Source organism: Diplotaxodon limnothrissa, linkage group LG14 (genome assembly GCF_057381915.1).
Source record: "Diplotaxodon limnothrissa isolate DT_005_m linkage group LG14, D_limnothrissa_male_GT1.1, whole genome shotgun sequence".
In the NCBI taxonomy this organism is placed as follows: domain Eukaryota; kingdom Metazoa; phylum Chordata; class Actinopteri; order Cichliformes; family Cichlidae; genus Diplotaxodon; species Diplotaxodon limnothrissa.
Genome location: NC_140609.1, coordinates 36,148,010 through 36,174,255, shown reverse-complemented (window position 1 = coordinate 36,174,255; position 26,246 = coordinate 36,148,010). Strand labels below are relative to the sequence as shown.

Genomic DNA, 26,246 nt, shown 5'->3' with positions numbered 1-26,246 from the left:
CTGGCCCCGGGCAGCCACATGAAGATAATGGTTGTTTGGGTTAGGGTCAGAATCTCATCTCTGATTTTTGCAGATGATGTGGTTCTGTTGGCTTCATCGGGTGAGGGCCTCCAGCTCGCACTGGAACGGTTCGCAGCCGAGTGTGAAGCAGCGGGAATGAGGATCAGCACCTCCAAATCTGAGGCCATGGTTCTCAGCCGGAAAAGGGTGGAGTGCCCACTCCGGGTCGGGGATGAGTTCCTGCCCCAAGTGGAGGAGTTCAAGTATCTCGGGGTATTGTTCGCAAGTGATGGGAGAAGGGAGCCGGAGATCGACAGACGGATTGGGGCTGCAGCTGCAGTAATGCAGACGCTGCACCGGTCCGTCGTGGTGAAGAGGGAGCTGAGTGTAAAAGCGAAGCTCTCAATTTACCGGTCGATCTACGTCCCTACCCTCACCTATGGCCACGAGCTGTGGGTAGTGACCGAAAGAACGAGATCGCGGATACAAGCGGCGGAAATGAGCTTCCTCCGAAGGGTGGCTGGCCTCTCCCTTAGAGATAGGGTGAGAAGTTCGGCCATCCGGGAGGGGCTCAGAGTAGAGCAGCTGCTGCTCCACATCGAAAGGAGCCAGCTGAGGTGGTTCGGGCATCTGACAAGGATGCCCCCTGGGCGCCTCCTGGGTGAGGTGTTCCAGGCATGTCCCACCGGGAGGAGGCCCCGGGGCAGACCCAGGACACGCTGGAGAGATTATATCTCTCGGCTGGCCTGGGAACGCCTTGGTGTTCCCCCGGATAAGCTGGAGGAGGTGGCTGGGGAGAGGGAGGTCTGGGCCTCTTTGCTTAGGCTGCTGCCCCCGCGACCCGGCTCCGGATAAAGCGGATGAAGATGGATGGATGGATGGATGGATGGGTTAGGTTTAGTGCAAACAAACTGCATCCAATTTCGCAGCTGATCTAATGTCCATCACTGGTCCCCAGACCTATTGATTCCCTGTTGCAGAGTCTTGAGCTTCTCCAAGATCTTATCCATATTGCGTTCAATAAGCACAGTCCGAGTACTCATGGCCTTGCCCATCGCATCGCCCAGAATTAGACGAGACTAGAGAAAGACGCAGAGCCAAGCAGGAAAGATTTTTTGTTTTTATGTTTCTTTTTGTGGCGGTATAAACAATGAAAGGTGGTGGATTGGCCAATTGGTCATGATTGACCCTCCCTCTCTTGTTGCTACTTCAATCATGAAACCGATTATCGGCTTTTCTCTATTGTTTGTTTATCGCCCACTCCGCGCCAGAAAGAGGAAACCAGTAGTGATGTGTCGGTCGCGAACGAAACGGCTCTTAGAGCTGGCTCTTTGACGTGAACGACACGTTTTTTTTTTTTCTTTCTCTCACCGACTTTCTCGCACTTTTTTTCACTTCACTCCGCACGTGAGCCTTGTGCTTGCGCTGGGCAGAGGGGGGTGGGGTGGTAGTTACACTCGCAGTAGCACAGGAACAGAGTGAAAGAGAGAGAAAGAGAGCCAGGGACAACAAGAGACAACACGATCACATTAGAAAGGTACAGTAATCGTCCACAACTATTTTCAGTTGCGGATGATAAAGGATTCAGAAAGTTTATTCATGCAGTGAATCCTATGCAATTCCAAGCAGGAAAACACTCCCAAAAAATCATCCCAGGCCTAAATGACAGAGAGTGTGCATCTTCATTTTGTTTTGCATATTTTAATTTATATTTGATTGTATTGTGGTTTGCAGTGTTTTATGTTGTTTCACTTTACATTTGTTTAAAAGGAAAAAGCTGAAAATTTAAATAGTTAAAAGCTGAAATGTAAATAATTGGTTTTTGAATTTTATAATTTATTTATTAAATTTTATGTGGAGTGAATAAATAAAAGTTTAATATTTAAGGTGGCACCTAGAGACAAAGCAATTACAAACTCCAAAACACGAACAAATATAGATAGATAGATAGATAGATAGATAGATAGATAGATAGATAGATAGATAGATAGATAGATAGATAGATAGATGATAAAGTTATTGAGAAATTTAAAGCAGGCTTAGGCTACAAAAAGATTTCCCAAGACTTGAACATCCCACGGAGCACTGTTCAAGCCATCATTCAGAAATGGAAGGAGTATGGTACAACTGTAAACCTATCAAGACAAGGCCGTCCACCTAAACTCACAGGCCGAATAAGGAGAGCGCTGATCAGAAATGCAGCCAAGAGGCCCATGGTGACTCTGGACGAGCTGCAGAGATCTACAGCTCAGGTGGGGGAATCTGTCCATAGGACAACTATTAGTCGTGCACTGCACAAAGTTGGCCTTTATGGAAGAGTGGCAAGAAGAAAGCCATTGTTAACAGAAAACCATAAGAAGTCCCGTTTGCAGTTTGCCACAAGCCATGTGGGGGACACAGCAAACATGTGGAAGAAGGTGCTCTGGTCAGATGAGACCAAAATGGAAATTTTTGGCCAAAATGCAAAACGCTATGTGTGGTGGAAAACTAACACTGCACATCACACTGAACACACCATCCCCACTGTCAAATATGGGGGTGCCAGCATCATGCTCTGGGGGTGCTTCTCTTCAGCAAGGACAGGGAAGCTGGTCAGAGTTGATGGGCAGATGGATGGAGCCAAATACAGGGCAATCTTCGAAGAAAACCTCTTGGAGTCTGCAAAAGACTTGAGACTGGGGCAGAGGTTCACCTTCCAGCAGGACAACGACCCTAAACATAAAGCCAGGGCAACAATGGAGTGGGTTAAAACAAGATATATCCATGTGTTAGAATGGCCCAGTCAAAGTCCAGATCTAAATCCAATCAAGAGTCTGTGGCAAGATTTGAAAACTGCTGTTCACAAACGCTGTCCATCTAATCTGACTGAGCTGGAGCTGTTTTGCAAAGAAGAATGGGCAAGAATTTCAGTCTCTAGATGTGCAAAGCTGGTAGAGACAAACCCTAAAAGACTGGCAGCTGTAATTGCAGCAAAAGGTGGTTCTACAAAGTATTGACTCAGGGGGCTGAATAATTACGCACACCCCACTTTGCAGTTATTTATTTGTAAAAAATGTTTGGAATCATGTATGATTTTCGTTCCACGTCTCACTTTGTATTGGTCTTTCACGTGGAATTCCAATAAAATTGATTCATGTTTGTGGCTGTAATGCGACAAAGTGTGGAAAAGTTCAAGGGGCCGAATACTTTTGCAAGCCACTGTATATAGACGTATCTGACAACCTGGTGCCTGACCAAGAAGATCAAACCTCTGGCTAAGGCTTAGGGGTCCTACTACCATACCCGACTCCACTCAACCTGAACCTGCCTTTGTTACAGTATATATAATGATGCAGGTGAGTTGTTTTGTCAAAAAAATGTGTGCAATTGCAAGAAGCTCCTTGGGAAATTAATTTTTATTCTACACACTGTTAACATATCCAGAGGATTATTTAAGTTAAATTTGCCAATACTTACTAGATGAGAATTTAAATTCACAAGGTAACATATATTTTATTTGTATTTGGTGTAAGATACCGATCAATGTAAATAAATTAAAATAAAATAACAGTTATCATAAGAATATTAAAATGTAATGTAATTGCTTCCACGTATCTCATAAATCTTGCATGAAATTGAAAAATATATTATCTAAGCAGAATACTGATCCACGGCTGTGCAGTGTTATATTTCCAAGGTTGGCATGGTTTGCAATATTAAAGTAAAGTTATATATATTTTTATGGAGCCCTGCTAACGCTTCTGCTTGTTAGCCATGCACTGCAAACAGTTTGGGTGTCTGGACTGTTAGGGATTATTGTTATATGCCACCTGTAAAAGATTTAAGTCCAATAAATTTAAAACAAAAATAAAAAAAACCCTAAAAAAAATCTAAATATAAAAAAGCAGGAGACAGTCATTTTGATAACTGCCAACAGAAATGCAATTATTGTTTAAAAAGCAAGTTTGAGACATACAATAAAAACATAAATAATTAATTAATTATTTAACATTAATAATAATTGTATAATTTTAATAAGAGCTTAAAATAAATGTTAGTCAGTTTCCTTACTCGCAACTGATCTTGGTCATGTTGAATTCGACCATAAAAACTTGTGGTCACAACTAGAGATGGCACGATACCACTTTTTTATGTCCGATACCGATACCGATATCATAAATTTGGATATCTGCCGATACCGATATGAATCCGATATAGTGTTTTTTAATCAACAAAACTGGTTTTTTTAAATATCTTGCTGCATTTTGTATAAGTTCATACTCAAGTTTAAAACAACAACTACACTAAAGCTATTCTGTTATACCTGTATGCAAAAAAATAATATTTCATAGTTCAGCAATACTAATAAATCTAATAAACTTAAACCTACACCATCCTCCCTATTCTGGTATTTTAAAGAGTACTTAGCGTAAATATTAAGCAACCTAACTAATAGGGTTCCAATTCCCAGCAACAACAAAAATAAAAAAATAAAAAATAGGGAACCACCCCTCACGCTCCACCTCATGATGCTTAATCGACGTAATCAACCTTAATTTGATGCAGTGTGAAAAAAAATGCACAGAAATCAATTCTTTTTCAAGAAATATTAAATAGATTCAACATCTTTCTTCAACAAAATTGCAGACTGCACAGATGGTACCTTCCCAAAGGAAAAAGTACTATAGTTTACTAGGGTATATATATTAGACTTAATAGTCACTATATACAGTAATTGACTTCTATTCATTTTACATCAAATTAAAACTTTGGGTGTCAGATAATTATTTATTAAAAGCTAGACATTTTAAATGAGAATAAGAAAGAAAAGTATGTCTTTGTGCCCCCTTTTCCCTGTTCATGCCCTATCAGCCCCCCTGGCTAAACTTTGCAAGATCCGCCCCTGCACAGTTACCAGCGTCAGCTACGTAGAAAAAGATCCTGGTGTAGAAAGTAATATTAAATACATTCTAACAACAGCTTATCAAGCTTAAACGTGCTGCTGTTGTTCAGCCGCTGGTTTCCTCTTTCTGGTGCAAAGTGGGCCAAAAACAAACAAGAGAGACGGACTCGCGACAGAAAAGCCGATCAGCTGATCGTTAAGCAGTTTCATGATTGAAGTAACAGCAAGAAGAGGCAGTCGCTTGTTAAGCTTAACGCAGGAATGCTTTACAAACATTCAGAGATGGACTTACACACTTGCTTTACTTCTCTCGGGGATAACTTTATGGGAGATGAAATGCCGGGTTGCTAGCGAAGCTCCAAATGCTATCCAGACCACCGACAGGTCCCGCATGCCACAGCCGCTCTATCACGTGATGCATACTGCTCCGACGTGCTAACGTTCTGAGGTGAGTTACGGCGTGTTGCAAGTTTTGCGAGGTGCTTTCGTGATATTTAATGGATCGGATTACATTTTTTATTTTTCTCCGATATCCGATCCAGTAATTTAGGTCAGAATCGGACCGATACCGATACGTAATATCGGATCGGTCCATCTCTAGTAATTACTGCAGAGTAATTACTGCATGTATATATTGCACTATTATTTTAAATAAGTAAAACAGAAGTTTTGCCAACTCTAAAGATTTCACAAACTTTTTCTTTGTGCCACTCTGACTACTGAGGCAACAGTATATGTGTGTGACTGTAGTAGCAGCTATCTAGTGTCTAGTGTGAGAATACCACAAGTCGCCCTTTTTAACGCAATTTAGTATCGGTATACAGAACTGTTTTCCTAACAGAGCCACTGTTATAATTAAGTGAAGGTGCTCCCAACTATTTTGAACCTTTGGCTTCTAAAATATGTGGTTCAATTGCGTGCTGCGTGCAGCTAGACCGATATTAAAACAACAACAAAACAACAATTTCAACCATCAACTCAAATATTTGGTTCTAATTGAACAGAAATTTCTATGAACTTGCAAGAACTGTGTAGGACATGAATCAGTGTGTGTCAGATCCTGAATTTGAAATTTCCACTGAAATCACGGGTAAGAGGCAAGTGGAACCAAGCTGACTTCTGCTAAATGGGTCAAACTGGGCAGAAAGTACACAAACACATAACATCCTTATAGAATATGATGTAACACTATAGATCAACTTACCTCAGAATATATAAAGCATATAAACAATTACAGCAATATGATGCAACAAACACAGCAGTGCTACTAATCCAAAATACTCAAAGCTTCATAGAACTGAAACAAACATTTATTTTTAGGCCTTCGTCGTGTCGCTGTGACGTAATCGGCCTTAAAATGGCCTTTAAGGCTGCAGGCCCTGAATTGGGATACAGCCTCTGAATCGCTGCATCTTGTAGCTGTGTCGTCTTAAATTGGTCATGTGATTTTGACGCGCCGGCGCGTCCGGCGACCCCAGAGGTTTAACTTAATATTTAAGTGTCTCTTGGTTTTAGACTAGTTGTTTAGTCTAATTTGATGTTTTAAACCAGAAAAGGAAGAAGAGGGCTTAGAATTACAGGTAAGAAGTGCTCAGTGGTATGTGATAAACTGTAAATGTAAAGCTTACAGGTCAGTCCTCATGTTTTTAAATCAGATTTTGAGTCTGTACATGGCACATTATGCTTTTGCATGTTGTGAAATGTGCTGCAAAACAAACTGAGGTAAACTAACTGGTTTACTGTGATGGATTTAAAGTGCGTGTGATTGGTGCGCAGTGGCTGTGGTGCTCACGGTCAGAGTTCAGTCACAAAGAAGGTAACAGAGATGAATTTAAAGTTAAGGTGATGGTGCTTAGATTCATTCACAGACTGAAACCTTCACACCAACTTTATCCTGTGTCTCTTAGTTTTAGACTAGTTGTTTAGTCTATTTTGATGTTTTTAAACCATATAGTCAAGGAAAACAACTAAAGGGCACTTTGTGGATCAGTGAAGACAGACATACGGTACAGGGACGCAAAACGAACCTCTGTGCTCTGCTCTGTTTACTTTATTTCTGGGTTATGAATATTATGTAAAGGTAAATGTTGGTTATACTCCAAAGCATATACAGTTAACACTGTGTATAAATGTTTTAACACCTAATTTTAGTGCAGTGTATTTCATTTAAGTTTGAACTTGACATTTTGTTTTCTGTTGTGGGTTGTTATAGCCTTCTACTCCAGTCGCTTCTGAAAGGGCCTGTTGGCTCAGTCAGCTGAACTGAAGCCTGCTCGTGCTTCAATGTGGAGATCTGGTCTGTTAATAGTGTTGGTGAGCTGAACCCTGGCGATTAAACTAGCCCTGGGGATAGGAATAAAAGCTGGTGATAACAACTGTGTATAGATGGTCTTTTGTAAGTTTTAGCCGCATTCTTCCCGTTAGCTCGAAGCTAACGGGAGGTCGAGACCTACTACAGCCGGGTGGAACACCGCTTTCCCGGCACATCGTGCCTCGACCTCCCGGTTGGCTTCGAGCCGGCGTCCGAAGAATGAGGCTAAAAGTTTTGCGAGATCCCGAGTTTGTTTTGCGAGATCTCGCAAAAGTCCGTCTTAATTTTTTTTTCTCCCATGTTCCCTGCGGGGCTCCGTAGATTAGTGTACCATAAGAGCAATTTAGTATGTTTTCAGAGGGGGGGTGTTTACCTGCAATGGGTGCTCTTTTTCGCTTCCGTTGCATACGCCTTGCGTGCCGGTCCGAGTCTGACACAGGTTTGTCGTCGTGCCCCATGTGCAGTGTTGGTGCCCAGTCTGGATTTGTTACATCCATTTCATATGCTGGGTTGCCTGCAATAATGCCAAATCAAAAGCTACTCAGTCGACATGACGTGGTTCTGCAGCATCACACATTAGCATGTTTTATCTCGTTATCTATGAAAAAACCCACTAAAAGCCTTTTAGTTTGGTCCCTTTACAGCATCCTGCCATGCGATTCCATTTGTTCCTGACCACCGAGAACACTCACGTTAACTTTTATCGAGTGGAAAAAAAGTTAGCGTGTTTATATTATGCTAACATAGTTGTGTCGCTAGCGGTCACGTAGCACATCATTATATACCAGCTAGCCCAACTTCAGTAACCCTACAAACATCACTGCTGTTTAGTTTTCTGTCTTCATTTATGTTGGAAGTGATAAGAAAGCTGTACGTTTTAATTTGTTTCCAAAACCCCGCAGTCAGGACATGCTATATTGTATTTAGATAGAAGCTAGCGAGCTAACTTGCTGCTAACTTCTAACTCCGTTAAATGTCATAAATTCCATTTTCATGGATGCCTGGATGTTAAACTCAGTTGTTACACCTGGTAGAGCAGAACGCTGATAATTTTATTAAAGATGAAAGACTTAAGACAGTGTTTTAACTCTCAGTAATGCCACAGTGATCATTTGATATATGGACCTGCAGCAGAGTTTAGGCCCAGACACGGCTAGTGACATCAGACTGAACAATCGGATAGTGATATGAATTAATTTAGAACTCACCGGAGAGAAAATGCCGCGAGCAAACCAACAAAAAGCTGGGGATTGCACGGAACTCGATATCCGCTCGTCTGCAATCCATGCCTGGCGTCTTTGTTTGGTGATATGGGATACATGGGATCCCTCACGTTTCCGCCAGGATGGAAAACGATTAAAAGATTAATCCAGTTTCTTGCCTTCACGATCGTGAGCTCTAACGTTGCAACCGACTACACAACACGTACCATAGCTGAAGCTGTATCCTTTGTCTGGCCTACTGTGATGGCGGCGGGGGCCGTGGCCCGCCTCCTGTAACATCACGCTCCAAAGCCCTGTGATGTTTCTGTGTTCTGTGATGTTGTCCCAAAGAAAGACCTTTAAATGCGATATATAGCCTAAACGTTTTCGTTTATGACTAGTTTACTGTGTTATGACTGAGAACAGGGGGGAAGTCGCGCAAGAGAAATGTCGACCAAAACAAACGCAAGTAAGCCCAAAGACAGCGCTGAAGTTATAAAAAACATCCACAAGCAGGCGCTTGAGTATATATTCAAGGCACTGAAGATCGACGAGGACGACACAGGTGAGAAGAAGGAGGCTGTGCAGTGGTACAAGAAAGGGATTTCTGAGCTTGAAAGGGGTATTGCAATAGAGCTCACTGGGCAAGCTGGAGAGCAGTATGACCGAGCAGAGAGACTTCAGGATAAAATGGTCACCAAACTCACCATGGCAAAAGACAAGCTTACCCTTTTAGAGACGACACTAGCCTCTAAAAGGAGAAATGACCCCCAAGGGACATCACATCATGCTCCTTCACAGCCAAAGTCAGTTCCTAAAAGTCAACCCGCAGGTGTTTCCACCACCATCAGACCCTCCACTTCTGTAAGACCTCCATTAGGAATAACTGATGCAAAGAAAACCGCTCGGGTGGGAAAAACTCAGAATGGAAGACCGGCAGCTGTGAAACAGCCCCCGAAGAGGGATATGAAAAAGAATGTGGACAGTAAACTGGCCAGCTTAATTATGAATGAAATTGTATACAGTGGAGCGACTGTGTCATTTGATGACATCGCAGGGCAGGATCTGGCAAAGCAAGCACTTCAAGAAATTGTCATCCTTCCTGCCTTAAGACCTGATCTCTTTACTGGTCTGAGAGCTCCTGCACGTGGCTTGCTTTTATTTGGCCCACCAGGAAATGGGAAGACCATGCTCGCCAAAGCAGTTGCTGCAGAGTCTAATGCAACATTCTTCAACATCAGTGCTGCTAGTTTGACCTCCAAATATGTGGGAGAAGGCGAGAAGCTCGTACGAGCACTCTTTGCAGTTGCGAGAGAGTTACAGCCCTCAGTAATCTTCATCGATGAAGTGGACGGCTTGCTCTGTGAAAGGAGGGAGGGGGAGCACGACGCCTCTCGCCGTTTAAAAACTGAGTTCCTCATTGAATTTGACGGGTTGCAGTCAGGAAGGGATGACAGGGTACTTGTAATGGGAGCAACTAACAGGCCCCAGGAGCTCGATGAAGCAATATTAAGGCACTTTGCAAAAAGAGTATATGTGACCTTTAGACAAGATTTACGCTGCTGAAAAATCTTTTGGGAACGCACGGGAGTCCACTGAGCCAAAACGAACTGTCCTGTCTTGCAAAAGTGACTGCAGGATATTCAGGGAGCGATTTGACAGCATTAGCCAAAGATGCTGCACTTGGCCCAATAAGAGAGTTGGGACCTGTTGTGTCCACACATACTATTACATTTGTTCTGTAGATGCATTTACCAGAAGCGCTAGAGGGCGCTAGTGAGTATGTTGTTCTGGTTGTGGTTTTGAAGAAGAAAAAAGAAAAATAAAGAAAGGAGTCATCTCCGGTAATCCTCTGTTCCTACCTGCATGTGTGTGTAATGCCTGCGAACTAACACCACACAACAAGTGGCGACGAGAGTAGTGGTGATTAAGTTATGGCTCTGCTCTCTTTGCAACCCCCGGCTGTGTTCCTGGATTGCCCGGGCGAACCGAAAATTCCATTTGCTGCGTGGAAAAAGTTGTTCGATAACTACTTGCTGGCGATCGGGGGTAATGACTTTGCTACAGAGAGGAAGAGGGCCCTGCTCATTCACTGCTTGGGAATGGAGGGACAACGAATCTACAGCGCCTTATCACTCGCTACGGATGATTACGAGGGATCCGTAAAGGCTTTGGAAACGTACTTTCATCCTAAAGTCAATGTTGTCGCCGAGAGATACCATTTCAGGCAACGAGCCCAAGCTGTCGGTGAGTCTACAGATCACTACGTTGCAGCACTGCGTGAGCTCGTGAAACAATGTAAGTTCGGGGCTATGGAGAATGAAATGTTGCGGGATCAACTTGTAGAGAAGACAAATAATGCTCGTATACGTGAAAGACTGCTAACGGAGGAGGATTTGACGCTCGATCGAGCTTTGGAAATTGCTAGGTGTACAGAGGCTGCAATAGCTGATGCAAAGGCCATTGCTGTTGGTGAAACGAAGCCTGTTGCCGCTGTTCAAGTACAAAAGAAGATGCGCAAGCCAAAATACAAAGCAGCTAAAAAGACGGATACAGCTCCGACGTGCTACCGTTGTGGTTCAGCTGATCACAAAACCAATGATAAATCCTGCCCCGCAAAAGACTGCAAATGTAATACGTGTGGGAAAATCGGACATTTTTCGAGAGTGTGTAAATCTTCTCATAAGCTTGTTAATGAAGTGACTGTTCCTGAAATGTGTGTTTTAACTGTTGACAATTGTGTCAGTGGTGATCCGGCTAAATTGATGTGCACTGTTGCTGTCACTGTACCAAATACTGCGCAGGCATGTACTGTTAAGCTACTAGTAGACACAGGGTCTGGTGTTTCCATACTGCCTGAACATGTTTACAGCACAAATTTTGGCTCAGTTAAGTAATCCAGCTGTTCAGCTTATTACATATTCAAAAGAGAAACTGGATGTATTAGGGTGTCTTAGAGCTGACATTACTTACAATGGCAAGTGTGCCTCCACTGATCTCTACATTGTGAGAACAGGAACACCCATACTGGGAATGGACTTGGTGACTGCCCTCCAGCTACACATAAAAGGGGGACAATTAGTTCTTGACAGTCCCAAGGTCTGTGCTACACTTCAGCAAACCTCTGCTCTGCCCACTCAATGTAAACAGGAATGTGAGTCTCCAGTTGCATTCGGATGTGCAAAGGATTTTGTACATAAAGTGAAGGTGCAACCTGAAGTGAAGCCAATACAGCAGAAACTTCGACGCTTACCCCTGTCAGTCCGTGATGCTGTTTCCGCAGAACTCAAGAATCTTGAGGAACATGGCATCATAGAGAAAATCGATGCATCTGAATGGGTCTCCCTGATTGTAGTCACTAGAAGGAAGACTGGTGGCATACGCATGTGCGTTGATTTGAGAGAACCTAACAAAGCGGTGGTCGCTGACAGTCATCCCTTGCCACTGATAGAGGACATACTGTCTGAGCTGCGTGGGGCTGTCATGTTCTCCACCCTGGATCTTAAATCCGCCTACCATCAGCTGAAACTACATGAAGAGAGTAGAGGGCTCACTGCTTTCATTACACATGAAGGACTGTACCAGTACTGCAGAGTTCCCTATGGGTTGAGTTCAGCACCTGCAGCCTTCCAAAAGATGATGACACAAATCCTACGCGGCCAGAAAGGGGTGCAATGCTACCTTGATGATGTCATCATATACGGAATGTCAGAAGCTGAACATGAGGCCAACTTGCGTGCTGTGTTACACAGAATCAACAATGCAGGACTGAAACTCAATGTTGACAAATGTCAACTCCGTCAAACTACTCTGAGCTTTTTGGGTCAAAAGATTGGTCCAGAAGGTCTGCTGCCAGATGACTCTCATGTCACTGCCATCCTGCATGCTCCGCCCCCTACTGATCCTGCAACCCTGCGCTCAATTCTTGGCTTGAGTGCATGGTACAGCAAGTTTGTGCCAAATTACGCGACTGTTGTTGAACCTATGAGAGCTCTTCTGCGTAAGGACTGTTCATTCCACTGGAACGAAGCAGCTCAAGCAGTGTTTGATCAAGTCAAGCGGTTAATCGTGCACAGCCCTGCCCTGGTGATGTTCGACCCCAGTAAGCCAACCATAGTCTCAACAGATGCCTCAGACTACGGTGTAGGTGCTGTTTTGACTCAACTTGACAGTAATGATGCAGAACATACTGTTGCATTTGCATCTCGCAGCTTGTCTGATGCAGAGAGGAAATACTCAATCGTTGAGAAGGAAGCTCTAGCTTGCGTCTTGGCTGCTGAAAAATGGCGCACATGGCTCTGGGGCAGAAAATTCCTCCTACGAACAGATCACCAAGCACTTACAACACTGCTGACTACTAAGGGCAATAACAGAGCTGGTCTACGCATAGCCAGATGGTCAGCTCGCCTGTTGGAGTTTGACTATGAAGTGGAATATAGAACTGGGTCATTGAACCATGTTGCTGATTGTCTTTCTAGGCTCCCACTTTCCGAGACAGACATGGCATGTGCAGAGGATGTGGAGTCAGTTGCAGCCATCCTCACTGATCTGAGTGCTGTGTCTGAGGATGATTTCCAGTCAGAGTGCAAAGCCTGTCCAGTGTTCACAAAGCTCCGTGTGCAGATACAGAAAGGCTGGCCTGCAAGGAAGACGTCACTGGAACCTGACTTACAGCCGTACTTCCCAATCCGCCATGAACTCGCGGTCTTGAACGAGTGCATTGTCAGAGGTACACATCGCTTGCTAGTGCCTGAGTCGTTGCAGAAAAAACTCACTGATATAGCTCATGAAACTCACCAAGGCATTGTACGTACCAAACAACGCCTGAGGGAATTGTACTGGTGGCCCAAAATGGATTGTCACATAGAGACACTGATAAAGAACTGTGCAACGTGCAGACAGAATGACAAGTCCACTGTCACCCATGATGCTCCACTCCAACCCATTCCTTTACCAGCTGCTGCTTGGGAAAAGGTGTCTGTGGACATCATAGGCCCTTTTGAAATAGCCCCTTCTGACTGTAGATTTGCCATCACATTGGTAGACTACTTTAGTAAGTGGCCTGAAGTAGCTTTTGCTCCCCGAGCTGATGTGGCTACTATCATTCAATTCCTTTCGGTAGTTTTCTCTCGTGAAGGGAATCCAAAGACACTGATAAGTGACAATGGCTCTCAATTTCTCTCTGCTGAGTTCGCTGACTTCCTGAAAAGCAGGGGAATCCAACACCTGAGATCCTCAGTGTATTACCCAAGAGCTAATGGGGAAGTTGAGAGATTCAATAGATGCGTTAAAGACTGCCTACAGACTGCCTCGATTCAAGGACAACCCTGGAAATCATTCCTGAGAACTTACCTGATGGACTACAGAGCAACCCCTCATTCAACAACTGGAGTTTCCCCTTCAGAACTGCTCCATGGACGACGAATGAGAACAAAGTTACAGGTAATGGATATGCCTGTTCCTCAGACAGAGAGGCATACCATGTGCGAAAGAGTTAAGAATAAGCAAATGAAAATGAAAGAATACACTGATGCTCGCAGACACGCCAAACCATCCAACTTTCAGCCTGGTGACAAGGTACGGGTTAGGAAGCCGTGGAAGGTAAAGAAAGGCGAGTTAAAGTTTTCCAAACCAAGGACTGTCATGACAAGGAAAGGACCAAACACTTATTTGCTGGATGATGGACGGACCTGGAACGCCTCACACTTATCGGCTCTGTCAGAGCTGAACGCAGGTACTGATTCTGACACAACAATGGACTGTCATAAACCAGGAACTGATCTAGCATCTAACTCTGAGTCTGATAGTAGGCTTAGGCCCACCAGGATGAGGAACCCACCTTGCTGGACCCAAGACTTTGTCATGGGAAAGTGAATGTTACTGAGTAATGTGAAATATGTTAAACGTGTATTAGGTGACATACATCAGAATGATGAAGTCAGGTTCACATAAGAAATCCTTGTTCAAAGGGGGAGATGTTGTGTCCACACATACTATTGCATTTGTTCTGTAGATGCATTTACCAGAAGCGCTAGAGGGCACTAGTGAGTATGTTGTTCTGGTTGTGAAGAAGAAAAAAGAAAAATAAAGAAAGGAGTCATCTCCGGTAATCCTCTGTTCCTACCTGCATGTGTGTTGTTGGGATTCAGAGATTCTTTTATTGCTACCATATAATTTGCCTTATGAAGAATGTATTAATAACATGTTTCACAGTATCATTTATCAGTAATATTTCCTACAGGGTTTATATTGCATTGAATATGTCTGTCTTCACATTGACCTTTCTATTTTTATAGGTTGAGTTCATTTTATACAGAATGCATAAATGTGCTTGGTTAGAGTTGATGTTCCATTCTAGAAGGTTTTAAGCTTCACTGGTGAGAGTGTCCAGATGATACATGCTGAGGGGAGATGAGAACATAGCAGGTTAATTGCATGCACGCTTACGATACACATATTAATCTAGTAGCAGGTCTGAGCAAAGGCCTAAGCGTCTTCTGCTTCAGTTTGAGACTGGCTGCAAAGTACTCTACTTAGTGATTAATGACGAGGGTCCATTATTAGCTCTCAGAGATGCTAAGACCTGAAGTTATTACCTTAAAAGGCAAGTAATGTAGAAAGGAGAAGTTATATGTCGGTGTAAGGTTATATGTACGTGATGTACCCTTGTCTGCATGGGTTGAACTTTTGCCCATCTGTCACCATGTATTTTTGAACTGTATTGACGTAGGTGTGATATTTTATCCTATAAAACCAGAACCCAATGTATTCTTGTCAGAGCAACATTCCGTATGCTGATGGTTGGTTGTTCTCCTGTGATAATAAAACTCATCGTTTGATTGCACTTTTCCGGAGGCTCCGTAGTTTGTTGTCTGGTCTAAAGTTGATCGATCTCGCAGCATTTGGTGGAGGATGCGGGCAACTGAAGATCAGTAGAACGAGGTTCAGGTGTTTGATGTCAGCGGATGTTGAGGCCGGATTTAGTGGTCAGACGGGCAGACGTCTCGGGTGATTTCTTGACTACTGTGGGCCCACAGAATAAAAAGGTAAGGCACAAACCTCTTAAACAGAAATTGTGCTGTATTGGATTATAATTCTAAAACAAGTAGTCAAGTGGTCATCCGTTGATCTCTGTTTTGAGTTTTGTTTAAAATAGAAATCTTTATTTGCAACGAAAGTGAAACTTGAGAGAATTGTTGCATTCACGGTTCACTAGGAAAAAAGCAGTACTGAGCTAAAAGTAACTTGAGACGTCGCTGGTAAAGAAATAGAGAAGAGAGACTGATTTGTGTGTAAGGAATAAAGGGATTCAGAAGTGTCTAAAGTCACGGAACCGAAGGATTCCACCCCCGGGAAAGACGTTTCCTGGGTATTAAACTAGGGGTGGGGCCCCACTGAGACTTTGTGGCCTCAGATATAGCCCTGGTGATCGCAGAGGATCATCTTGAGAGACACTTAATAAATACATGTTTTAAGAGTAAATACCGGACAGAAGCTCCGAGGAATTGTGACATGTGTTGAGAATAAATACCGGACAAGAAGGTCCGAGGTGTTGATATGTGATTGAAGAGAAACTCAGGCCAAGCCGTGAGCTTGAGGTTTTGTAGTGAAGTGAGCTGATTATTAAAAGTGAGAAGTCTGATAATAAAATACTGTGAGCTATTACCTGTGCATTTTTGGGCCCGCCGTGGTCCGTGAAAAGCTGTGTTTTTGTTGTTATTCTTGTTGGCGTCTGAAAGACGAGCGGCAGTGTGCATATCCGCCTTGAACTGAACTGAGGTTGTGACGTAGGAAACTGTCTGAAATAATTTAAAGTGCCAGGCGCCTGCAGGCTGGCTGTGTGAGGCTTTTTAAAAGTCTCTTTTTCCTTTCTTTTCTCTCTGGCGAAAAAGCTCGTAGTTGGATCTCGGGATCGAGCTTACGGTCCGCCGCGAGGCGAGCTACCGTCTGTCCCAGCCCCTGCCTCTCGGCGCCCGAAGCGTTTACTTTGAAAAAATTAGAGTGTTCAAAGCAGGCCCGGTCGCCTGAATACCGCAGCTAGGAATAATGGAATAGGACTCCGGTTCTATTTTGTGGGTTTTCTCTCTGAACTGGGGCCATGATTAAGAGGGACGGCCGGGGGCATTCGTATTGTGCCGCTAGAGGTGAAATTCTTGGACCGGCGCAAGACGGACGAAAGCGAAAGCATTTGCCAAGAATGTTTTCATTAATCAAGAGCGAAAGTCGGAGGTTCGAAGACGATCAGATACCGTCGTAGTTCCGACCATAAACGATGCCAACTAGCGATCCGGCGGCGTTATTCCCATGACCCGCCGGGCAGCGTCCGGGAAACCAAAGTCTTTGGGTTCCGGGGGGAGTATGGTTGCAAAGCTGAAACTTAAAAGAATCTCTGAATCCCAACAGTGTGTAATGCCTGCGAACTAACACCACACAACAGGACCAGAACAAGTCCGTATTATAGCTGCTGCTGAGGTGTGCAACATTAAGATGAAAGACTTTGAGGATTAAGAATAAGCAAATGAAAATGAAAGAATACACTGATGCTCGCAGACACGCCAAACCATCCAACTTTCAGCCTGGTGACAAGGTACGGGTTAGGAAGCCGTGGAAGGTAAAGAAAGGCGAGTTAAAGTTTTCCAAACCAAGGACTGTCATGACAAGGAAAGGACCAAACACTTATTTGCTGGATGATGGACGGACCTGGAACGCCTCACACTTATCGGCTCTGTCAGAGCTGAACGCAGGTACTGATTCTGACACAACAATGGACTGTCATAAACCAGGAACTGATCTAGCATCTAACTCTGAGTCTGATAGTAGGCTTAGGCCCACCAGGATGAGGAACCCACCTTGCTGGACCCAAGACTTTGTCATGGGAAAGTGAATGTTACTGAGTAATGTGAAATATGTTAAACGTGTATTAGGTGACATACATCAGAATGATGAAGTCAGGTTCACATAAGAAATCCTTGTTCAAAGGGGGAGATGTTGTGTCCACACATACTATTGCATTTGTTCTGTAGATGCATTTACCAGAAGCGCTAGAGGGCGCTAGTGAGTATGTTGTTCTGGTTGTGAAGAAGAAAAAAGAAAAATAAAGAAAGGAGTCATCTCCGGTAATCCTCTGTTCCTACCTGCATGTGTGTTGTTGGGATTCAGAGATTCTTTTATTGCTACCATATAATTTGCCTTATGAAGAATGTATTAATAACATGTTTCACAGTATCATTTATCAGTAATATTTCCTACAGGGTTTATATTGCATTGAATATGTCTGTCTTCACATTGACCTTTCTATTTTTATAGGTTGAGTTCATTTTATACAGAATGCATAAATGTGCTTGGTTAGAGTTGATGTTCCATTCTAGAAGGTTTTAAGCTTCACTGGTGAGAGTGTCCAGATGATACATGCTGAGGGGAGATGAGAACATAGCAGGTTAATTGCATGCACGCTTACGATACACATATTAATCTAGTAGCAGGTCTGAGCAAAGGCCTAAGCGTCTTCTGCTTCAGTTTGAGACTGGCTGCAAAGTACTCTACTTAGTGATTAATGACGAGGGTCCATTATTAGCTCTCAGAGATGCTAAGACCTGAAGTTATTACCTTAAAAGGCAAGTAATGTAGAAAGGAGAAGTTATATGTCGGTGTAAGGTTATATGTACGTGATGTACCCTTGTCTGCATGGGTTGAACTTTTGCCCATCTGTCACCATGTATTTTTGAACTGTATTGACGTAGGTGTGATATTTTATCCTATAAAACCAGAACCCAATGTATTCTTGTCAGAGCAACATTCCGTATGCTGATGGTTGGTTGTTCTCCTGTGATAATAAAACTCATCGTTTGATTGCACTTTTCCGGAGGCTCCGTAGTTTGTTGTCTGGTCTAAAGTTGATCGATCTCGCAGCATTTGGTGGAGGATGCGGGCAACTGAAGATCAGTAGAACGAGGTTCAGGTGTTTGATGTCGGCGGATGTTGAGGCCGGATTTAGTGGTCAGACGGGCAGACGTCTCGGGTGATTTCTTGACTACTGTGGGCCCACAGAATAAAAAGGTAAGGCACAAACCTCTTAAACAGAAATTGTGCTGTATTGGATTATAATTCTAAAACAAGTAGTCAAGTGGTCATCCGTTGATCTCTGTTTTGAGTTTTGTTTAAAATAGAAATCTTTATTTGCAACGAAAGTGAAACTTGAGAGAATTGTTGCATTCACGGTTCACTAGGAAAAAAGCAGTACTGAGCTAAAAGTAACTTGAGACGTCGCTGGTAAAGAAATAGAGAAGAGAGACTGATTTGTGTGTAAGGAATAAAGGGATTCAGAAGTGTCTAAAGTCACGGAACCGAAGGATTCCACCCCCGGGAAAGATGTTTCCTGGGTATTAAACTAGGGGTGGGGCCCCGCTGAGACTTTGTGGCCTCAGATATAGCCCTGGTGATCGCAGAGGATCATCTTGAGAGACACTTAATAAATACATGTTTTAAGAGTAAATACCGGACAGAAGCTCCGAGGAATTGTGACATGTGTTGAGAATAAATACCGGACAAGAAGGTCCGAGGTGTTGATATGTGATTGAAGAGAAACTCAGGCCAAGCCGTGAGCTTGAGGTTTTGTAGTGAAGTGAGCTGATTATTAAAAGTGAGAAGTCTGATAATAAAATACTGTGAGCTATTACCTGTGCATTTTTGGGCCCGCCGTGGTCCGTGAAAAGCTGTGTTTTTGTTGTTATTCTTGTTGGCGTCTGAAAGACGAGCGGCAGTGTGCATATCCGCCTTGAACTGAACTGAGGTTGTGACGTAGGAAACTGTCTGAAATAATTTAAAGTGCCAGGCGCCTGCAGGCTGGCTGTGTGAGGCTTTTTAAAAGTCTCTTTTTCCTTTCTTTTCTCTCTGGCGAAAAAGCTCGTAGTTGGATCTCGGGATCGAGCTTACGGTCCGCCGCGAGGCGAGCTACCGTCTGTCCCAGCCCCTGCCTCTCGGCGCCCCCTCGATGCTCTTAGCTGAGTGTCCCGCGGGGTCCGAAGCGTTTACTTTGAAAAAATTAGAGTGTTCAAAGCAGGCCCGGTCGCCTGAATACCGCAGCTAGGAATAATGGAATAGGACTCCGGTTCTATTTTGTGGGTTTTCTCTCTGAACTGGGGCCATGATTAAGAGGGACGGCCGGGGGCATTCGTATTGTGCCGCTAGAGGTGAAATTCTTGGACCGGCGCAAGACGGACGAAAGCGAAAGCATTTGCCAAGAATGTTTTCATTAATCAAGAGCGAAAGTCGGAGGTTCGAAGACGATCAGATACCGTCGTAGTTCCGACCATAAACGATGCCAACTAGCGATCCGGCGGCGTTATTCCCATGACCCGCCGGGCAGCGTCCGGGAAACCAAAGTCTTTGGATTCCGGGGGGAGTATGGTTGCAAAGCTGAAACTTAAAAGAATCTCTGAATCCCAACAGTGTGTAATGCCTGCGAACTAACACCACACAACAGGACCAGAACAAGTCCGTATTATAGCTGCTGCTGAGGTGTGCAACATTAAGATGAAAGACTTTGAGGATTCTCTGAAGCAAATCAAACCAACTGTTAGTCCAGCAACTCTTAATATGTACACCAAATAGAACAAAGATTTTGGTGGTCCTTCTTCAATAAATGCATTCATTGATTGATTGATTGAATCTTTATTTTGAACATGTTGAAAAAGTACAACAAAATAGAATTAAAAGAGACAAATGAACAAAGCAAAACAAAAGGAAAATGAGCAACCACAACTCCAAATAATGCTCATGTTCAAAAAGGAGCAGGAAGAAGCATAAGCTTATTTAATCCCACCCCTTCTCCACTATCTAGTATCAATAGACTACAGAAATACCTCCTTGCAATTACATTATATGTTATGTGTAATTTTTTTTTTATATATACATACACATATGTTTCTATCTATCCATACATACGTATATACGCACATATACACATTTTCAATAACCCCATTAACACCTCAAGGATACACAACCTACAAATAAATATATATATATATATATATATATATATATATATATATATATATATATATATAATTTATATTTAATTGTGTTGTGGTTTGCAGTGTTTTGTGTTGTTTTCACTTTAAATTTGTAAAAGGAAAAAGCTGAAAATTTAAATAGTTAAAAGTTGAAATGTGAATAGTTGATTTTTGTATTATATAATTTATTTATTACATTTTATGTGGAGTGAATAAATAAAAGTATATTTACGGTGGCCCCTAGAGATAAAGCACATACAAACTTCAAATCACGTACGAACTCGGAAGCATGTACAAACTCCAAAACACGTAAAAACTCTAAAACACGTAAAAACACGTACAAACTCCGAAGCACATTAAAACCCTTCTTTGGCCCTGGGACCATTTTTGTACATTTTAGTTTTTCAGTTACAAGCCATTTGCACTGTGTTGAATGGAATATAGCCAAATTCTCTAAAAAAAAGTTTGGCATAATTTCATTTCAAAATTCAAGTCTGACTTCCTTAAATTAGCTTCAGTGGCTAAGCTAACAATACACATCCTCTTAGAGCCCTGGGGACCATTTTTGGCCCATTGACTTCCATTATAAACGCTATTTTTCACTGCAGAATTATTACCGTTAATGTCTTGGTGATTACTCATGTCTCCGTCTCGTTTTGGTCTATGAGCCTTAGAGTTGTAATTTTTTTATTTGTCCACCGGGTGGCGCCCTTGCTCCACATTTGATCCCTGCTGGAAAACAGCGGGCTGCTTGGATAGACCTGCGGGAAACGAAGCCTCATTTCCGGCGTGCAGCAGCGGCTTCGCCCGCTGATCGGGCGGGACCATTTTTCGGTCCCTAGGACCGTTAGAGGGTGCTTTTTTTTTTTTTAGTCAACAGGAAATGACGTATTTGTTGTCACGTGGTATCGGACGTGTGGGCTGGAAAAAGCAGTCCCCGGTGATCGTCGCGACTTACCCCGGCAACATGCACTTATTTCGGCCTAGAGGAGGAGCATTTGCCGCCTGGAGACCATTTTCTGGTCCTGAAAAAAAAAATAAAAGGCGATCGAAATGACTGTTGGTGCCAAACTTTAGTCCATCTAAAGGCCTAATTATAATAACAATTGAATATTACCTCAAATGTTTTTTTTGGAAAATATTCAAGTTTTATGTTTTTTGGGGCAAAAAAGCAGTGCGCTCATGTGACGAAACCGGGATATAAAGGGTTAAAATCCGCGAAATGTAATTAAAACTTGACATGAATATTTCAAGGAGAAGTAGGTCTAAAAGATTGGCTAATTTAAAGTGGAATAAAATATTAATATATAAATTTTTTATAGCACTTTTTTGGGCGTGGTCGATTAGGACCGATAGTGTGTGCATTTTATGAAATGCGCTCCTGCAAAAAAAATAAAAGGCGATCGAAATGACTGTTGGTGCCAATCTTTGCTCCATCTAAAGGCCTAATTATAATAACAAACAAATATTACTTCAAATGTTTTTTTTGGAAAATATTTAGTTTTTTGTTTTTTGGGGCTAAAAAAACAGGGCGCTCATGTAACAAAACTGGGATTTAAAGGGTTAAAACAATGAAAATATAATTAAAACTTTATATGAATATTTCAGGGAGAAGTAGTTTTAAAAGACTGACCAATTTAAAGTGGAAAAAAATATGAATATATAATCTTTTTATTGCACTTTTGGGGCGGGACCATTTTTGGTCCCCAGGGCTCTAAAGGGATGCATTTTTAAGGGTCAGCGAAGGGTTAAAACCCAGAAGCACATAAAAACTCAAAACACGTATAAAAGACAACAGAAGTGCTCCAGGATGCTGGGCGCAGTGTTGAGCTTTTGTTATCTTGTGGCTACACAAGCCAGCAAGTACCAACCATCGGATTTGGTGTGTGGTAGTAACAGGTAAATGAACTTTTTTTAAAAATTATTTGAATATATATGAGTGCCTGTGTATAAATACACAAACAATACACACATGCTTTCAATTGTGTAATTTAAGTGATCTAGTAGCTCTGCTTTGGGAGTTCAGTTCATGCTAGAAATGTGTTTTGGAGTTTGTACGTGTTTTGTCTCCAGGGGCCACCGCATATATTTATATATAAACATATATAAATAAAACCACTTTTTTTTAACGTTAGTAATTCCTTTTGTGCATAATTTTACATTATTGTTAATAATAAATTAATTAAAGAAACAAAACAACCTGAAGAGCCGGTTTGGAGCCTCTTTTTAGTGAGCCGAACCGAAAGAGCCGGATCTCTAAAAAGAGCTTACCCTTTTAGAGACGACACTAGCCTCTAAAAGGAGAAATGACCCCCAAGGGACATCACGTCATGCTCTTTCACAGCCAAAGTCAGTTCCTAAAAGTCAACCCGCAGGTGTTTCCACCACCATCAGACCCTCCAGTTCTGTACCTCCATTAAGACTAACTGATGCAAAGAAAACCACTCGGGTGGGAAAAACTCAGAATGGAAGACCGGCAGCTGTGAAACAGCCCCCGAAGAGGGATATGAAAAAGAATGTGGACAGTAAACTGGCCAGCTTAATTATGAATGAAATTGTATACAGTGGAGCTCTCACAGGCTGGGTCTCTGACCCATCGCTCTGAGCCTCTCTTTTGTATTTGTTTCATTTTTGATATGTTATTAGTTTTTGTGTCAGTTCCTATCTGTCTTTAGTTTGGGTTGTTATTGCTTATTGTTCCTTGGTTTTCTATGTTTTGGGGTTTGGGTATTTATCATCATGTATTTAGGTCTGTTAAGTTTGTGTTGCCATGCTTAGTTTTAGTGTTCCTGTTTTATTTTGACAGTGTCTTGTGTACCTTGTTCATTATAGTTAGCTTTCCTTTCTTGGTCCTGTCATTAGGGTTATGTCTGTCAGCTGTTCCCCCATGTGTCTCCACTTCCACTGATCACCTCATGTGTGTATTTAAGCCTTCTGTTTTCTGCTTATCATTGTCGGTTCGTCTGTTTATTTGACCTCAGTCACAGTCATGGTTTTCGTCTGTTATTCTACGGTAGTCTTAGTCATAGTCTTTGCCTGTTATTTTCCACCATAGTTATAGTTTTTTGGTCTCAGTCCCTCTTAGTGTTTTTGTTTCTTAGTGTTTTTGTCAGTTTGCTTTGGTTTCCTGTGACCTTTAGACAAGATTTACACTGCTGAAAAATCTTTTGGGAATGCACGGGAGTCCACTGAGCCAAAACGAACTGTCCTGTCTTGCAAAAGTGACTGTAGGATATTCAGGGAGCGATTTGACAGCATTAGCCAAAGATGCTGCACTTGGCCCAATAAGAGAGTTGGGACCAGAACAAGTCCGTATTATAACTGCTGCTGAGGTGCGCAACATTAAGATGAAAGACTTTGAGGATTCTCTGAAGGCACGGGAGTCCACTGAGCCAAAACTGTCATGGTCCTGAGTCTGAGGACTCAGTGTTTTGTGTTCCTTGTGCTTTTGTTCATTCAGAGTGTGTATTCTGTTGTGATTTTGCCATTTGTTAGGTTTCTGTTCTTTGCCTGCCTGCTTCCACTTCTCTGTGTTCCCTCTGTCTGTCCATGGTGTTATTGTGTCTGCTCATGAGTCTGCCTGTCTAGTTCAGTGTCCGGTCTGGTTCTCTGTGTCTGTTAGTTTCCTGTTTTATTCTGAAAGTTCATGTCTCATGTCAGTGTGTTCAGTTTTACCTCTCCCCTGTCTCGTTAGCCTTATTGCTCCCAGCTGTGTCTCCCTCCTGTGGCCCATTCCCTGATTACTCCCCGTGTATTTAAGCCCTGTGTTTTCCTGTGCTCTCTGTCGCGTCGTCTGTTTAACTCCATGTCAGTCTGCATTATTCTGTTACCTGGTATTCATTCTGCGTCTCTCTGCCATCTCTCTTTGTGCATTTCGCTCCTCCTCCCGTGAGTGTCTGGTTTAAGTTTTGTTCTTTAGTTTTCCCAGTTTAGGTTTGTTTACTCCCCGCTCTGCTCTTCCTGTTTTGTCACTTTATCACCTCTGCAAATAAATTTTCACTCGCACCCCAGTCAGTGCCTGCATCTTGGATCCTTTTCTCAATTCACCACACGACTGCTGTGCAGCCGTGACAAAAACGAACTGTCCTGTCTTGCAAAAGTGACTGTAGGATATTCAGGGAGCGATTTGACAGCATTAGCCAAAGATGCTGCACTTGGCCCAATAAGAGAGTTGGGACCAGAACAAGTCCGTATTATAACTGCTGCTGAGGTGCGCAACATTAAGATGAAAGACTTTGAGGATTCTCTGAAGCAAATCAAACCAACTGTTAGTCCAGCAACTCTTAATATGTACACCAAATAGAACAAAGATTTTGGTGGTCCTTCTTCAATAAATGCATTCATTGATTGATTGAATCTTTATTTTGAACATGTTGAAAAAGTACAACAAAATAGAATTAAAAGAGACAAATGAACAAAGCAAAACAAAAGGAAAATGAGCAACCACAACTCCAAATAATGCTCATGTTCAAAAAGGAGCAGGAAGAAGCATAAGCTTATTTAATCCCACCCCTTCTCCACTATCTAGTATCAATAGACTACAGAAATACCTCCTTGCAATTACATTATATGTTATGTGTAATTTTTTTTTATATATATATACACATATGTTTCTATCTATCCATACATACGTATATACACACATATACACATTTTCAATAACCCCATTAACACCTCAAGGATACACAACCTATATATATATATATATATATATATATATATATATATATATATATATATATATATATTTAATTGTGTTGTGGTTTGCAGTGTTTTGTGTTGTTTTCACTTTAAATTTGTAAAAGGAAAAAGCTGAAAATTTAAATAGTTAAAAGTTGAAATGTGAATAGTTGATTTTTGTATTATATAATTTATTTATTACATTTTATGTGGAGTGAATAAATAAAAGTATATTTACGGTGGCCCCTAGAGATAAAGCACATACAAACTTCAAATCACGTACGAACTCGGAAGCATGTACAAACTCTAAAACACGTAAAAACACGTACAAACTCTGAAGCACATTAAAACTCAGAAGCACATAAAAACTCAAAACACGTATAAAAGACAACAGAAGTGCTCCAGGATGCTGGGCGCAGTGTTGGGCTTTTGTTATCTTGTGGCTACACAAGCCAGCAAGTACCAACCATCGGATTTGGTGTGTGGTAGTAACAGGTAAATGAACTTTTTTTTAAAATTATTTGAATATATATGAGTGCCTGTGTATAAATACACAAACAATACACACATGCTTTCAATTGTGTAATTTAAGTGATCTAGTAGCTCTGCTTTGGGAGTTCAGTTCATGCTAGAAATGTGTTTTGGAGTTTGTACGTGTTTTGTCTCCAGGGGCCACCGCATATATTTATATATAAACATATATAAATAAAACCACTTTTTTTAACGTTAGTAATTCCTTTTGTGCATAATTTTACATTATTGTTAATAATAAATTAATTAAAGAAACAAAACAACCTGAAGAGCCGGTTTGGAGCCTCTTTTTAGTGAGCCGAACCGAAAGAGCCGGATCTCTAAAAAGAGCCGGAAATCCCATCACTAATGGACACCCAGCTTCACAAATTGTTTCCTGTCACTTAAATAATTTTTCACCCATTGCAGTACAACCCCCCTGATCCCGTACCGTTCCAGTTTATTAATTAATATGTCATGATAGATTGTGTCGAATGCTTTCTTGAGATCCAGAAATACTCCAGCTGCATACTGTTTCTGATCTATAGCATTCGTAATCTCCTCAATTGATTCGATTAATGCCAGAGATGTTGATCTTTTTGATCTGAATCCATATTGACTATCAGAGAGTAATTTATATTTATCTAAGA

The 26,246-nt window shown here is 42.1% G+C and overlaps 1 pseudogene; it reads left to right on the top strand.

Annotated features, from left to right (window-relative positions):
• Positions 1 to 8,842: 8,842 nt before the first annotated feature.
• On the top strand, positions 8,843 to 24,757 carry LOC146619311 (spastin-like; annotated as a pseudogene).
• Positions 24,758 to 26,246: the final 1,489 nt, after the last annotated feature.